This window comes from Mesocricetus auratus, unplaced genomic scaffold (assembly GCF_017639785.1).
Source record: "Mesocricetus auratus isolate SY011 unplaced genomic scaffold, BCM_Maur_2.0 Super-Scaffold_100676, whole genome shotgun sequence".
In the NCBI taxonomy this organism is placed as follows: Eukaryota; Metazoa; Chordata; class Mammalia; order Rodentia; family Cricetidae; genus Mesocricetus; species Mesocricetus auratus.
The window spans coordinates 101789287-101805473 of NW_024429266.1; positions in this window are offsets into that span (position 1 = coordinate 101789287).

Below are 16187 nucleotides of genomic sequence, written 5' to 3' on the forward strand. Positions count from 1 at the left end.
CTGAGTTGAAACGGCCCATCAGGTTGTCTGCAACATCAGCATGAATACTAATGTGCTCGAATGTCTATCCAGGGTCAGACAAAAGGATGTATTTCTCTTTGCTTAAATAAACCTTTAATTTCAGCAAAATGGCTGATGAAACTAGATCTAGATAATATCAAGAGTGGTTGATCGCTGAAGGTTTAAGGGGTAGATCTCACAAGACCCCATCCATATCAGAATAGATACAAGCAAGTAAGAACTGCAGAACAAAGGAGAATTATTGCTCATCAGTGACAAGGCCACTGATTATTTTCTCACACATAGTGGTCAGGAATAACACACATACATGCAAGCAACCTTGTTAACTGGCACATGGAGCCCATGACTGCCAGAGAACAAAATTACAGGAATTCTTCTAAGTGTGTCCTCTCGATGACCTATGGGCTCTTAAGCACTGATGTCTGCTACCTTCTGTCTGGAAGTCTGTTGTTGGTTGATGCAATGAAATTAGGATAAGATCATTTATGCTGATACAGATACGAATAGAATTCCATACCACAAAGGTGACAGAAAACATGACGGAGACACTGACTGGAGTGCTGCAAGGATGGCTGTCACCGGGATGTGTCACTTTTAGTTCATTGAAAATTGCCTTTGCCTTTCATTATACTCTATGATTGTTATTTGATTGCATCATTTGCTGCTTCCATTACTTCCCCATCCAATCATCTAATGTAAACACTTATGCTTCCTTTCAAATCCACAGGCTATTTTCATCAACTTTTGCTATGTGCAAATGCATATATTTATGCTAATATATTCATAAATAAAAGCAGCTCAGTCTATGTAATATTACTTGTGCATTTGTTTTCATGGTTTAACACTGATTATTGGATAACTAACTGATATGATCTTACTTGGGGGAAATTATTTTTAGATGCCTTTTCAGAGGCACACTGTTTCAGAAGATGAAGCATTTTATTAAGGACTTGAGGCCCCCTTGTCTTTCCCAGCCTACTTTGGCATGTTTATTTTTATTGTTCACCACCTAATGTTTAGGCAATCATGCTAGTGAGACTATATGGGTATAGTGTTTCAAGTACTGCCAAACACAAACTCACAGAAAACTCCCAATTCTTCTGGATCTTAACATTTTTAACAGTATTGCCCAATAACATGAATGGTCTGGGATTTGCGGGGTGGATATATCCTTTTAGATTGGTTCCTATAACTCTGCATTTTGATGTGTTCGGTTTTTGTTTTATGGTCCCACTCTATTTGTAAGTAAGGTTTCCTTGGAGAGGACTACGTTTATCTATTGGCATAAGGGAAATATTTAGAATACAGATAGTTACTGAACATGCTTCTATAATGAACTGTTGGAGGTATGGCCTTTTCCAAATCCAAAAGTTTACTAACCCTGGTAATTTATTTCTAGTATCAGACATGGTGTTATTCTTTTTAGGGGGTCTTCAGGGCAATTAGATAGCTATTGGTTACTGCCAAATTATTCTTGTCACTATAACACCCTTTGGGTCATCATGCCATCATATTGTTTTTATGGTTTTTATGGTTTGCTTCCCTCCTTTGAAATTTGTGTTTGATCTGGAAGCTTGAAAGTTGTCCACAGAAAGCACATATTCAGGTTAGTTCAATCTCAGAAACAACAAGTCCATTCACTTAGAGTGCATGATGTTTTCTATCACTTGGAGTAATTCAAGCATAGATTAAAGTCTTTCTCCAACTTTCTCTTCTATGAGGTTCACTGTGGGTGGACTTGTATTGAGGTCTTTGATCCATTTGGACTTGAGTTCTGTGCATGTGGATAGATATGGATCTATTTGCAATCTTCTACATGTTGACAATCAGTTGTACCAGCAACATTTGTTAAATATGTTTTTCCATAATATTTATAGGTTCTTTGTCAAAAATTAGGAGTTCATACATGTGTGGTTTGATTCCAGGATCTTAGATTTGATTCCATTGATCCACCTGTCTGTTTTTTTATGCCAATACCAACATGTTTTCATTACTGTAGCTCTATAGTGGAGCTTGAAGTCGCAGATGGTGGTGCCCCCAGATGACCCTTTATAGTACATGATTGTTTGGCTATCCTGAGTCTTTTGTTATTTTGTTATTTCAAGATCTGTGAAGAATTGTGCTTAGGTTTTGAAGGGGAGTGAATTGAAGCTGTAGGTTACTTTTGCTAGGATTGCCATTTTTCTATGTTGATCCTACCTATCCAAAAGTATAGGAGATCTTTCCATTTTCTGATATCTTCTTTAAATTCTTTCTTTAAAGACTTGAATTTCTTGTCATACAGGTCTTTCACTTGTTTTGTTAGAGTTGCCCCAAGATACTTTATGTTATTTACGGCTATTGTAAAAGGTGATGTGTCTGATTTTCTTCTCAGTCTGTTTGTCATATTTATATTTTTTTGAGTTAAACTTGTATCCTGCTACATTACTGAAGGTGTTTATCACTTGTTGAAGTTCTCTGGTAGAATTTTTGTGGTCACTTATATAAACTATCATATCATCAACAAATAGCTAGAATTTGACTTCTTCTTTTCCAGATTTTATCCTTTTGATCTTCTATTGTTGTCTTATTGCTACAGTTAGAACTTCAAGTACTATGTTGAATAGATATGGAGAGAATGTACTGCCTTGTCTTGTTCTTGATTTCAGTGGTATTGCTTTGAGTTTCTCAACATTTAGTTTGATGTTCCCTGTTGGGTTAATGTATTTTGCCTTTATTATGTTTGGGTATGCTCCTTTCATTCCTATTGTCTCCAAGAACTTTATCATGAAGGAGTGTTGAATTTTGTCTCAAAGGATTTTTCAGCATCTAATGAGATGATCATGTTTTCTTTCAGTTTGTTTATATGGTGAATTACATTGACAGATTTTCATATGTTGAACCATCCTTGAACCATCCATTTGGTGTTGGTTGATGATGTTTCTGATGTGTTCTTGAATTTGGTTTGTCAGTATTTTTTATTTTAATTTTAAATAGCTTGTTTTACATGTCAATCCCAGTTCCCTCTCCCTCCCCTCCTCCCGCACTCCCCTTCCACCCTCCCTCCCACCCTATTGCCAAATCCTTCCACATAGGGGATGTCTAGAGTCTATCATTTTACTCTTGGTAGGGTCAAGGCACTCCCCTAAGAGTCCAGGCTGAGAGAGCATCTCTCTTTGTGCTATAGGCACATGAAGACAGATTGTATACCAGGGATAGACACTGATCCACAGCTCAGAGCCCCATAGGTTGTCCAGGCCTTCTCACTGACACTCACATTTGGGGGGTCCAGATCAGTCCCATTCTGGCCTCCCCACTGTCGGTCTGGGGTCCAAGAGCACTCCCCTGTTCAGATCAGCTGTCTCTGCTGGTTTTGCTTGTCAGTATTTTATTGAGAATTTTTTCTCTATTTTTTTTTATTTTATAGAGCCAGGAAGCCTCTATATAAGTAGCAAAACTGCCACTTGCCTCTAGCAAACAGAAGCCATCATATAAAATACTGCTACCAAGAAGCCATGCTTTATACTGTCCTTTTGTGATTAGAATACGTTTTTAAGTTTTTGTCAGGTTTTACGTGAAAAATTCTTGCCAAACATTTGGGTGCCACATATAGATGGACGTTTCTGTCATGTCTAGTCCATTAGCTGTTTAGTCCCAAGTAAACACCCAGAGGCTTATAATAATTCTAAACTGTTTGGCCTATTGCTCAGGATTCTTATTGACTAGCTCTCTCTTAATTATTAACCCATAACTATTCATCTATGTATCTCCATGTGGCCTTCTCTTACTGGAGAATGCCTGGCCATCCTACCTTCCCAGTAGCTACATGGTATCTGTCCAACTCTGCCAACTACCTCTCTCTACCCCTGTTCAGATTTTCTGCCTGACTAAATCCAGCCTGTCCTTTTGCTGAAATGGCTTTATTCATCAGTCAAAATGAGAAACATATATTGATGACTTACAGGACATCCCCCTTCAGATTCATCACAATGTAAGGAATTTATTAAAGGATCACAGCATTAAGAAGGTCAATAACCACTTATTTAGAGTTACCATACAAAATTTATGTAATTGTGGAATCAAAGAATTATCTTTATGAGTTAGGCAAGTAGTCTGCCAAGTGAATTAAATGCCAAGGCTCTGGATATTTTTCAAAGATAAAGAATCATGTGTGATACAAATTAAGTTTAATGTTAAAGCACATAGTTTTTTTTACATTTTTTTATTTTAATTTTAAATAGCTTGTTTTACATGTCAATCCCAGTTCCCTCTCCCTCCCCTCCTCCCGCACTCCCCTTCCACCCTCCCTCCCACCCTATTGCCAAATCCTTCCACATAGGGGATGTCTAGAGTCTATCATTTTACTCTTGGTAGGGTCAAGGCACTCCCCTAAGAGTCCAGGCTGAGAGAGCATCTCTCTTTGTGCTATAGGCACATGAAGACAGATTGTATACCAGGGATAGACACTGATCCACAGCTCAGAGCCCCATAGGTTGTCCAGGCCTTCTCACTGACACTCACATTTGGGGGGTCCAGATCAGTCCCATTCTGGCCTCCCCACTGTCGGTCTGGGGTCCAAGAGCACTCCCCTGTTCAGATCAGCTGTCTCTGCTGGTTTTGCCAGCCCATTCTTTGCCAATTTGCTCATCATTCCTCTCTCTCTGTCACTGGGTTCCCTGGGTTCAGTTCAGTGCTTAGTTGTGTGTTTGCCTCTGCTTCCATCAGTCCCAGGATGTAGGCTCCCGGATAGTTATAGACATCAAGTTCATTATCAGGAATGGGCATTCGAGGTGGTCCTTCCACTATTGCTTAGCTTGCCAATTGATGTTATACCTTTAGATCACTCGAGGTCACTCTGGTGCCTGATCTGTCTTCGATCCTATGATTCCCTCTTCCCCCTATTCTACCCCCATCCCCTCAACTTCCTGTTCCCCCATGACCAACTCCCTTCCTCTTTACCCCCTCTATTCTTCCCAGGTCCCACTACCCCCCTCGCCCTGTTCCCCATCCATTCAGAGGATCTTGTCTCCATCCTCTTCTCTTGGGTACTATGCATATATGCATATCTTTTAGGTTCTTTCCTGTTTCCCAGACTCTCTATCTGTGGAAGTGCAGACTGGCACTATCCTGATCCATATCTAAAATCCATATATGAGTGAGTACATACCATGTTTGTCTTTTTGCGACTGGGTTACCTCACTCAGGATGGTTTCTTCCAGTGCTATCCATTTCCCTGCGAATTTCAAGATTCCATTGTTTTTTCTGCTGAGTAATACTCCATTGTGTAAATGTACCACATTTTCTCTATCCACTCTTCAGTTGAGGGGCATCTAGGTTGCTTCCAGGTTCTGGCTATTACAAACAATGCTGCTATGAACATAGTGGAGCAGATGCCCTTGTTGTATGAACCTGCCTCATTTGGATAAATGCCTAAGAGTGGAATTGCTGGGTCTAGTGGTAGATTAATTCCCATTTTCCTGAGGAATCTCCATACTGATTTCCAAAGAGGCTGTATGAGTCTGCATTCCCACCAGCAGTGGAGGAGTGTTCCTCTCTCTCCACATCCCCTCCAGCATAAATTGTCTTCGGTGTTTTTGATTCTAGCCATTCTGACAGGAGTAAGATGATATCTCAGAGTTGTTTTGATTTGCATTTCCCTGATGGCTAAGGATGTTGACCACTTTCTTAAGTGTCTCTTGGCCATTTTAGCCTCCTCTACTGAGAATTCTCTATTTAGCTCTGTACCCCACCTTTCAAGTGGATCCTTTGGTGTTTTGGAGACTTGTTTCTTGAGTTCTTTGTAAATTTTGGAGATTAGCCCTCTGTCAGATGTAGGGTTAGTGAATATCTTTTCCCATTCTGTGGCCTGCCTTTTTGTCTTTTTGATTGTGTCCTTTGCCTTACAGAAGCTTTTTAGTTTCAGAAGGTCCCATTTGTTAATTGTTGATCTCAGTGCCTGTGCCACTGGTGTTATGTTTAGGAAGTGGTCTCCTGTACCAACTCGTTGAAGAGTATCTCCCACTTTCTCTTCTAAAAGTTTCAGTGTGGCTGGATGTATGTTGAGATCTTTGATCCATTTGGACTTAAGTTTTGTACAAGGCGATAAACATGGATCTATCTGCAGTCTTCTGCATACCACTACCCAGTTATGCCAGCACCATTTGTTGAAGATGCTTTCTTTTTTCCACTGTACAGTTTTAGCTTCTTTGTCAAAAATCAGGTGTTCATAGGTGTGTGGGTTAAAATTAGGGCTTTCGATTCGGTTCCATTGGTCTACCTGCCTATTTTTGTGCCAATACCAAGCTGTTTTCAGGACTATAGATCTATAATAGAGCTTGAAGTCAGGTATGGTGATGCTTCCTGAAGTTCCTTTATTGTATAGGGATGTTTTTGCTATCCTGGGCCTTTTGTTTTTCCATATAAAGTTGATTAATGTTCTTTCCAGGTCCTTGAAGAATTTTGATGGAATTTTGATAGGGATTGCATTGAATCTATAGACTGCTTTTGGCAAGATTGCCATTTTTATTATGTTGATCCTACCAATCCAAGAGCATGGGAGATCTTTCCATTTTCTGGTATCTTCTTTGATTTCTTTCTTCAAAGACACACAGTTCTTGAAAGCACATAGTTTTTATACTAAGACCCTCAATGTAATCCCATAACTGTAATTCATAAACAGCTTCTAGAAACAGATTTCACTTTAAGGTACATGACACCTGCATGTAAAGGGATAGGCAAATCCTTTTATAAACCACCAAAAGAACATCAAATACTCCATCAATTTATATCTTTCTAGACACGTAAAATATAATTCTTCATGAATGAAGTTGAAACTGGAAAAAGGGACAAAGCAAACACAATTAAACAGCAGCCAGGACATAAGAACAAATGGTGACATTTTATTTTTCATTTGATAACTGAGTGACACTGCAGAAGTAGAAGTTTTCCTGTGCATGGTAGAGCTTCTAGAAAAATTTAATTGAGATGAAAAGAACTATACTGAATGCTTATATACTACCAGAAATAAAGGATGACACCTTTGAGGGAGAACACAGTGTTATATTCTGCATGACATTCTCACCACCATGCCTTGCCAACTGGATGAAATTTTTCTTAGAACTAGAAGCCTAAGTGAGCACTTCCATGAGTTGACACTTTGCTCATTTTGTCACGAGAATAACAAAAATCTACCCATCCTGAAATTCATATCTGAGGTGTCAGGTTTCTTTGGTTATGAATTTGATTGCATTGTTTTTGAATTTTTGTTCTTCTTTATAGAAGGTATATGGAAGAGAGAGGACTAGGACCCTGCGATGCTTCAGAATGTGGTGAGAAGAGATAAAAGGGACTTTTGTGGGGTCAGAGGATCAGAAAGTGGAAAGAATAACTTACAGTGGAGCAGCAGTTCCAGGATCATAACAGAGGAAGAAGGATTCTATTGGTCAGTATAATGATGCGACACATTCTGCATACTTTGAAGCGAGGTCATTGGATTAGCCCATGTGAGGCTGACTTCAAGATTGAAGGACTGTTTGTTTAGCAGGAGAAATTAGAAGACAGATCAAATCTAGCCAGGTTATACTTTCTACTGGCTGCTCTGTTTCAGGATTATATTGAAAATGAGGAAAAATGGAAGAGAAAGATTAGAAATGTGAAGCTTTCTGATGAATACTATGTCATGAAGCTGAAATTTGTCTGCAATACATCATGTCTGAAAGGATCAGAGACTAACACCATCAGATAGACACTGTGGTCAGCATTGGGAGTGTAGCAAATGTCTTCTAAGGACAAATACAACTGGTAAAAGGTACTAATATGTAAATGAGGAATAAAAATGAAGACAAAAAGCCTCAGAAGTGTAACTATATACTTTGGTGCATACAGAGTCATGGCTCCAAAATTTAACCAATTTCAAGTACAAGAACTTAATATCTTTTTATATAATAATTTTTATTTAACTTTTTACACAGGTTTCTCCTAGTTCCCTCTCCCTCTGTCCCTCCTCAGTCCCCCAAACTCCCAGGCCCCTACTCCATCCCCCCTAGGCTCACCAGGGAGGGTAAGGCCTTCCATGAGGTATTTTCAGAGTCTGTCATATCATCCTGGTCAGGGCCAGGGTCCTGCCCCATGTGTCCAGGCTGAGAGAGCATCCCTCCATGTTGAATGGGCTCCCAAAGTCCATTTGTATGCCATGAATTAATACTGATCTACTATCCAAGGTCCCATAGATTGCTGAGGACTCCTCTCTGACACCCAGGTCTGGGGGGGTTGGTCTGGATCAGTCCCATACTAGCTTCCCAGTCATCAGTCTGTGGTCCATGTGTTCCCCGTTGTTTAGGTCAGCTGTCTCTGTGGGTTTTCTCAGCTGGGTCTTGATTCCTTCTTTGCAACTAGGTTCTAGGAGTTCAGTTCAGATTTCAGATGTGGGTGTCTGCCTATGCTTCTGCCAGTCACTGAATGAGGTTTCTAGGGTGGCATATAAGATAGTCATCAATCTCATTATCAGGGGAGGGCATTTAAGGTAGCCTTAATTCCTGTTTGTGTCATTCTTTTAGATCTCTGAAAACCTCACTAGTACCAAATCTCTCCTCCAACTTATAATGGCTCACTCTATTATGGTATCTTTCATCATTATCTCCTCTATTCTTACCCTGACTCAACCTTCCTGCTCCACAATGTCCTCTTCTCCTCTCCTCTTCTCCCCCTCTCTCCTATGTCCCTCTACTCTCCCCTTCCCCATGCTCCCACTCCAATTAGGAGATCTCATTTCATTCCCCTTCTCTGGGTTACCATGCATATCTCTCTTAGGATTCTCCCTGTTTCCCAGACTCTAAGTTGGTGGGATTGTAGGCTGGCAATGCCTTGCTCCATGTCTAAAATCCATATATGAGTAAGTACATACCATATTTGTCTTTTTGTGACTGGGTTACCTCACTCAGTATGGTTATTTTTAGTGTCATCAATTTGCCTGCAAATTGCAAGATTCCAATTTTTTTCTGCTGAGTAGTACTCCATTGTGTAGATGTACAACATTTTCCCTATCCACTCTTCAGTTGAGGGGCATCTAGGTTGTTTCCAGGCTCTGGCTATTACACTATTACAAATACTGCTGCTATGAACATATTTGAGCAGATGTCCTTATTGTATGAATGTACATATTTTGGATGTGTGGCTAAGAGTGGAATTGCTGGATCTTGTGGTAGACTGATTCCCATTTACCTGAGGAATCTCCATACAGATCTCCAAAGTGTCTGTAGGAGTTGGCATTCCCACCAGCAGTGGAGGAATGTTCCCCTTTCTCAGCATCCTCTCCAGCATAAACTGTCATTAGTGTTTTTGATTTTAGCCATTCTGACAGGAGTGAGATGGAACCTCAGAGTTGTTTTGATTTGCATTTCCCTGATGGCTAAGGATGTAGAGCACTTTCTTAAGTGTCTCTCATCCATTTTAGACTTCTCTATTGAGAATTCTTTATTTAGTTCTGTACCCTGCTTTTTAATTGAATCCTTTGATTTTTGGAGACTTGCTTCTTGAGTTCTTTGTAAATTTTAGAGATCATTTGTCACCTGGTGGGGGACCATCAGCAGGTACAGAGGAATTTTTCAGCACTAGACCAGCCAGAGGCCAAGAGGTTCCCAAGGCCAAACATAACCGGCAAACCCTTGCGAGGTGGGGATTAGTGACATTGCTATTACTCCCCTTTTTTAGTTTTTTTAGAAGTTGCATTTTTAAGGAGCTATGAGCACACTCCACAATTCCTTAAGGATTCTAAGGAATACCTGTTGTGATCAATTTTCTGTTGAGTACAAAATAGCTGAATACCTTATTAGAATATCCAGACCTATTGTCTGTTCTTTATCACTTTTGGAACTCCCATGTGAGCAAAACATTTTAAATGGTGACTTGGTGGCTTTTTTAGTTTTGCAGTAGCCATCAGAAGCCTGAATACCTATCAACTGCCATGAGTACATATTTTAACCTGCCAAATTCTGTAACATGAGTAACATACATTTGCCATAAATGATTAGGAAGTAGGCATTGAGGGTTCACTCCTAAATTAGTTAAGATAAATATTGTGGCCACATCTCATTGTTTGACAATTTTGACAAGAAGGCTCTCCAGTTAGACCAAATTGATTATGAAAATTATGAGACTGCAGAGCTCTCTCTAAATGAGATAAAGTGACAAATTTTGTTAATCTATCTGTTGACACATGTCCTCTAGCTAGTGAGCTCTAAAGGTCCAAATGAGTTCTTATGTTACCTACAAAACATGGCAATTGCATTTTGAATTTGCTCAAATATTTTAACCTGACCATTGTTAGTTCCGATGCACTAAACTGTCTTTATTATTTGTAGAGCTTTAAAAATGATTGTCAATATACAAATTAAATAAATCATTTACTAGAAGTTGAAAAACCACTGTGACAGCTCATAACTCGACTATCTGAGCTGAAGCCAGAGTTGTTTGCTCAATATATTTCTTACAATCTATAACTTAAACTGTTCTTCCATTAGGAGAGCCATCAGTAAAAACTAACAGCCCTTTTTATAGGACTATACTTTTTATCATTTTTTATTTTAATTTTAAATAGCTAGCTTTACATGTCAATCTCAGTTCCCTCTCCCTCCCCTCCTCCCGCACAACCCTCCCCCCCCCACCCTCCCACCCTATTGCCAAATCCATCCACATAGGGGATATCTAGAGTCTGTCATTTCACTCTGGGTAGGATCCAGGCACTCCCCTAAGAGTCCAGGCTGACAGAGCATCCCTCTTTGTGCTGTAGGCACACGATAACTGTTTGTATTCCAGGGATAGACAGTGAACCACAGCTCAGGGCCCAATAGGTTGCCCAGGCCTTCTCACTGACACTCACATTTGGGGGGTCCATATCATTCCCATGCTGGCCTCCCCACTGTCGGTCTGGGGTCCAAGAGCTCTCCTCTGTTCAGATCAGCTGTCTCTGCTGGTTTTGCCAGCCCATTCTTTGCCAATTTGCTCATCACTCCTCTCTCTCTGTCACTGGGTTCCTTGGGTTCAGTTCAGTGATTAATTGTGTGTTTGCCTCTGCTTCCATCAGTTACAGGATGAAGGCTCCCAGATGGTTATAGACATCAAGTTCATTATCAGGAATGGGCATTCGAGGTGGTCTCTCCACTATTGCTTAGCTTGCCAATTGGTGCTATTCTTTAGATCACTCGAGGTCACTCTGGTGCCTGATCTGTCTTCTATCCTATGATTCCCTCTTCCCCCTATTCTACCCCAGCCCACTCAACTTCCTGTTCCCCCATGACCAACTCTCTTCCTCTTCACCCCCTCCCTTCTTCCCAGCTCCCACTGCCCCCACCACTCGCCGTGTTCCCCATCCATTCAGAGGATCTTGTCTCAATCCTCTTCTCTTGGGTATGATGCATATATGCATATCTTTTAGGTTCTTTCCTGTTTCCAAGACTCTCTATCAGTGGAAGTGCAGACTAGCACTATCCTGATCCATGTCTAACATCCATATATGAGTGAGTACATACCATGTTTGTCTTTTTGCGACTGGGTTACCTCACTCAGGATGGTTTCTTCCAGTGCTATCCATTTACCTGCGAATTTTAAGATTCCATTGTTTTTTCTGCTGAGTAATACTCCATTGTGTAAATGTACCACATTTTCTCTATCTGCTCTTCAGTTGAGGGGCATCTAGGTTGCTTCCAGGTTCTGGCTATTACAAATAATGCTGCTATGAACATAGTGGAGCAGATGCCCTTGTTGTATGAACTTGCCTCATTTGGATATATGCCTAAGAGTGGAATTGCTGGGTCGTGTGATAGATTAATTCCCATTTTCCTGAGGAATCTCCATACTGATTTCCAAAGACACTATATGAGTCGGCACTCCCACCAGCAGTGGAGGAGTGTTCCCCTCTCTCCACATCCTCTCCAGCATAAATTTTCTTCGGTGTTTTTGATTCTAGCCATTCTGACAGGAGTAAGATGGTATCTCAGAGCTGTTTTGATTTGCATTTCCCTGATGGCTAAGGATGTTGACCACTTTCTTAAGTGTCTCTTGGCCATTTTAGCCTCCTCTATTGAGAAATCTCTATTTAGTTCTGTACCCCACCTTTTAATTGGATCCTTTGGTGTTTTGGAGACTGGTTTCTTGAGTTCTTTGTAAATGTTGGAGATTAGCCCTCTGTCAGATATAGGGTTAGTGAATATCTTTTCCCATTTTGTGGCCTGCCTTTTTGTCTTTTTGACTGTGTCCTCTGCTTTACAGAAGCTTTTTAGTATCAGAAGGTCCCATTTGTTAATTGTCGATCTCAGTGCCTGTGCCACTGGTGTTATGTTTAGGAAGTGGTCTCCTGTACCAACTCGTTGAAGAGTATTTCCCACATTCTCTTCTAAAAGTTTCAGTGTGGCTGGATTTATGTTGAGATCTTTGATCCATTTGGACTTAAGTTTTGTACAAGGCGATAAACATGGATCTATCTGCAGTCTTCTGCATACCAATACCCAGTTATGCCAGCACCATTTGTTGAAGATGCTTTCTTTTTTGCATTGTACAGTTTTAGCTTCTTTGTCAAAAATCAAGTGTTCATAGGTGTGTGGGTTAAAATTAGGGCTTTCGATTCGGTTCCATTGGTCTACCTGCCTGTTTTTGTGCCAATACCAAGCTGTTTTCAGGACTATAGATCTATAATAGAGCTTGAAGTCAGGTATGGTGATGCTTCCTGAAGTTCCTTTATTGTATAGGGTTGTTTTGGATATCCTGGGCCTTTTGTTTTTCCATACAAAGTTGATTAATGTTCTTTCCAGGTCCTTGAAGAATTTTGATGGAATTTTGATAGGGATTGCATTGAATCTGTAGACTGCTTTTGGCAAGATTGCCATTTTTATTATGTTGATCCTATCAATCCAAGAGCATGGGAGATCTTTCCATTTTCTGGTATCTTCTTTGATTTCTTTCTTTAAGGACACAAAGTTCTTGATATACAGGTCTTTCACTTCCTTGGTTAACATTATCCCCAGATATTTGATGCTGTTTTTGGCTACTGTAAAGGGTGATGTTTCTCTGATTTCTTTCTCAGTCACTTCATCATCTGTATATAATAGGGCCACTGATTTTTTTCAGTTAAACTTTTATCCTGCCACTTTGCTAAAGGTGATTATCAGCTCTAGGGGTATCCTTGTGGAGTTTTTTGGGTCATTTATGTAAACTATCATATCATCTGCAAATAGTGAAAGTTTGACTTCTTCTTTTCCTATTTGTATCCCCTTTATCTCCTTTTGTTGTCTTATTGCTGTAGCTAGAACTTCAAGTACAATATTGAAGAGATATGGAGAGAGTGGACAGCCTTGTCTTGTTCCTGATTTTAGAGGAATTGCTTTGAGTTTCTCTCCATTTAGTTTGATGTTAGCTGTTGGTTTACTGTATATTGCTTTTATTATTGTTCAGGTACGTTCCTGTTATCCCTGATCTCTCTAGGACCTTTATCATGAAGGGGTGCTGGATTTTGTCAAAGGCTTTTTCAACATCTAGTGAGATGATCATGTGGTTTTTCTTTCGCAGTTTGTTAATATGGTGGATTACATTGATAGATTTTCTAATGTTGAACCATCCCTGCATTCCTGGGATGAAGCCTACTTGATCATGGTGGATGATTTTTCTGATGTGTTCTTGAATCCAGTTTGCGAGTATTTTATTGAGTATTTTTGCATCGATGTTCATGAGGGAAATTGGTCTATAGTTCTCTTTCTTAGTTGTGTCTTTGTGTGGCTTGGTTATAAAGGTAATTGTAGCCTCGTAGAAAGAGTTTGGCAGTGAGCCTCCTACTTCTATTGTGTGTAATACTTTGAGGAGTATTGGAATTAGCTCTTCTTTGAATTTCTGGTAGAATTCTGCAATGAAGCCATCTGGGCCTGGGCTTTTTTTGTTTGGGAGACTTTTGGTGACTGCCTCTATTTCATTAGGGGTCATAGGTCTGTTTATATTGTTTATCTGTTCTTGATTTAGTTTTGGCAAGTGATATCTATCCAGGAAATTGTCCATTTCCTTTAAATTTTCAAATTTTGTGGAGTACAGATTTTCAAAGTATGCCCTAATGATTCTCTGGATTTCCTCGGAGTCCATTGTTATGTCCCCTTTTTCATCCCTGATTTTGTTAATTAGCATGCTCTCTCTGTCTTTTGGTTAGTTTGGACAGAGGTTTGTCTATTTTGTTGATTTTCTCAAAGAACCAACTCTTTGTTTCATTGATTCTTCTCAGTGTTTTCCTGGTTTCTACTTGATTGATTTCAGCCCTCAATTTGATTATTTCCTGGCGTCTGCTCCTCCTGGGGGAGTTTGCTTCTTTTTGTTCTAGAACATTCAGCTGTGCTATTAATTCTCTAGTATGACTGTTCTCCAGTTTTTTCATGTGGGCACTTAGTGCTATAAACTTTCCTCTCAGCACTGCTTTCAAAGTGTCTCATAAGTTTGTGTATGTTGTGTCTTCATTCTCATTGAAATCGAGAAATCTTTAATTTCTTTTTTTATTTGTTCCTTTACCCAGGGATGGTGCAATTGTGCATTGTTCAATCTCCATGAGTTTGTAGGGTTTCTGTGATTTGTGTTATTGTTGAATTCTAATGTTAATGCATGGTGGTCTGATAAGATGCAGGAGGGTATTCCAATTTTTTTGTATCTGTGGAGATTTGCTATGTTTCCTATTATGTGGTCAATTTTAGAGAAGGTTCCATGTGGTGCCGAGAAGAAGGTATATCCCTCTGTATTTGGGTGGAATGTTCTATAGATGTCTGTTAAACCCAGTTGGGTCATAACTTCTATTATTTCTTTTGTTTGTTTGTTAAGTTTCTGTCTGGAGGTCCTGTCTAGCGGTGAGATTGGAGTGTTGAAGTCTCCTACTATTAGTGTGTGAGATTTTATGTGCATTTTGAGCTTTAGTAATGTTTCTTTCATGAATGTAGGTGCCTTTGTATTTGAGGCGTAGATGTTTAAAATTGAAACTTCGTCTTGATGTACTTTTCCTTTGATGAATATGAAGTGTCCTTCTTCATCTCTTTTGATTGATTTTAATTTGAAGTCTAATTTGTTAGATATTAGGATTGCTACACCCGCTTGTTTCTTGGGACTGTTTGATTGGAAGATCTTTTCCAACCCTTTACTCTGAGATAACGTCTGTCTTTGGTGTTGAGATGTGTTTCTTGTATGCAGCAGAAGGAAGGGTTCTGTCTTCGTATCCATTCTGCTAGTCTGTGTTTTTTTATAGGCAAGTTGAGGATGTTGACATTGAGGGATATTAATGACCATTGATTGATGATCCTTGTTTGTGTTTGATTTATTGTTAGTGAAGTTATTTTGTGTACTTTCTCCTCCCTTTTTCTTTTGGTATTTTGTAAAGTGGGATTATATATTGCCTGTGTCTTTGTGAATGTAGTTATCTTCCTTGGATCTAGGTTTTCCTTCTAGCATTTTCTGTACAGCTGGATTCATGGATATGTATTGTTTTTTTTAAAGATTTTATTTATTATGAATACAACATCCTGCCTCCATGTAAATCTACACATCAGAAGAGGGCACCAGCTATCTTTATGGATGGTTGTGAGCCACCATGTGGTTGTTGGGAATTGAACTCAGGACCTCTGGAAGAGCAGTCAGTGCTCTTAACCTCTGAGCCATCTCGCCAGCCCCCGGATACGTATTGTTTAAATCTGGCTTTGTCATGGAATATTCTGTTTTCTCCATCTATGGTAATTGAGAGCTTTGCTGGATATAGTAGTCTGGGCTGGCATCCTTGTTCCCTTAGCGTTTGTAGGACATCTGTCCAGGATCTTCTGGCTTTCATCGTTTCCATTGAGAAGTCAGGTGTAATTCGCATAGGTCTGCCTTTGTATGTTACTTGGCCTTTTTCTTTAGCTGCTCTTAATATTTTCTCTTTATTCTGTAGGTTTGATGTTTTGATTATCATATGGCGAGGTGACTTCTTTTTCTGGTCCAGCCTATTTGGTGTTCTGTAAGATTCTTGTATTTTCATAGGCATATCTTTCTTTAGTTTAGGGAAGTTTTCTTCTGTGATTTTGTTGAATATGTTTTCTATACCTTTGAGTTGTATCTCTTCGCCTTCTTCTATACCTATTATTCTCAGGTTTGGCTTCTTCACGGTGTCCCATATTTCCTGGATATTTTGTGTTAAGGATTTG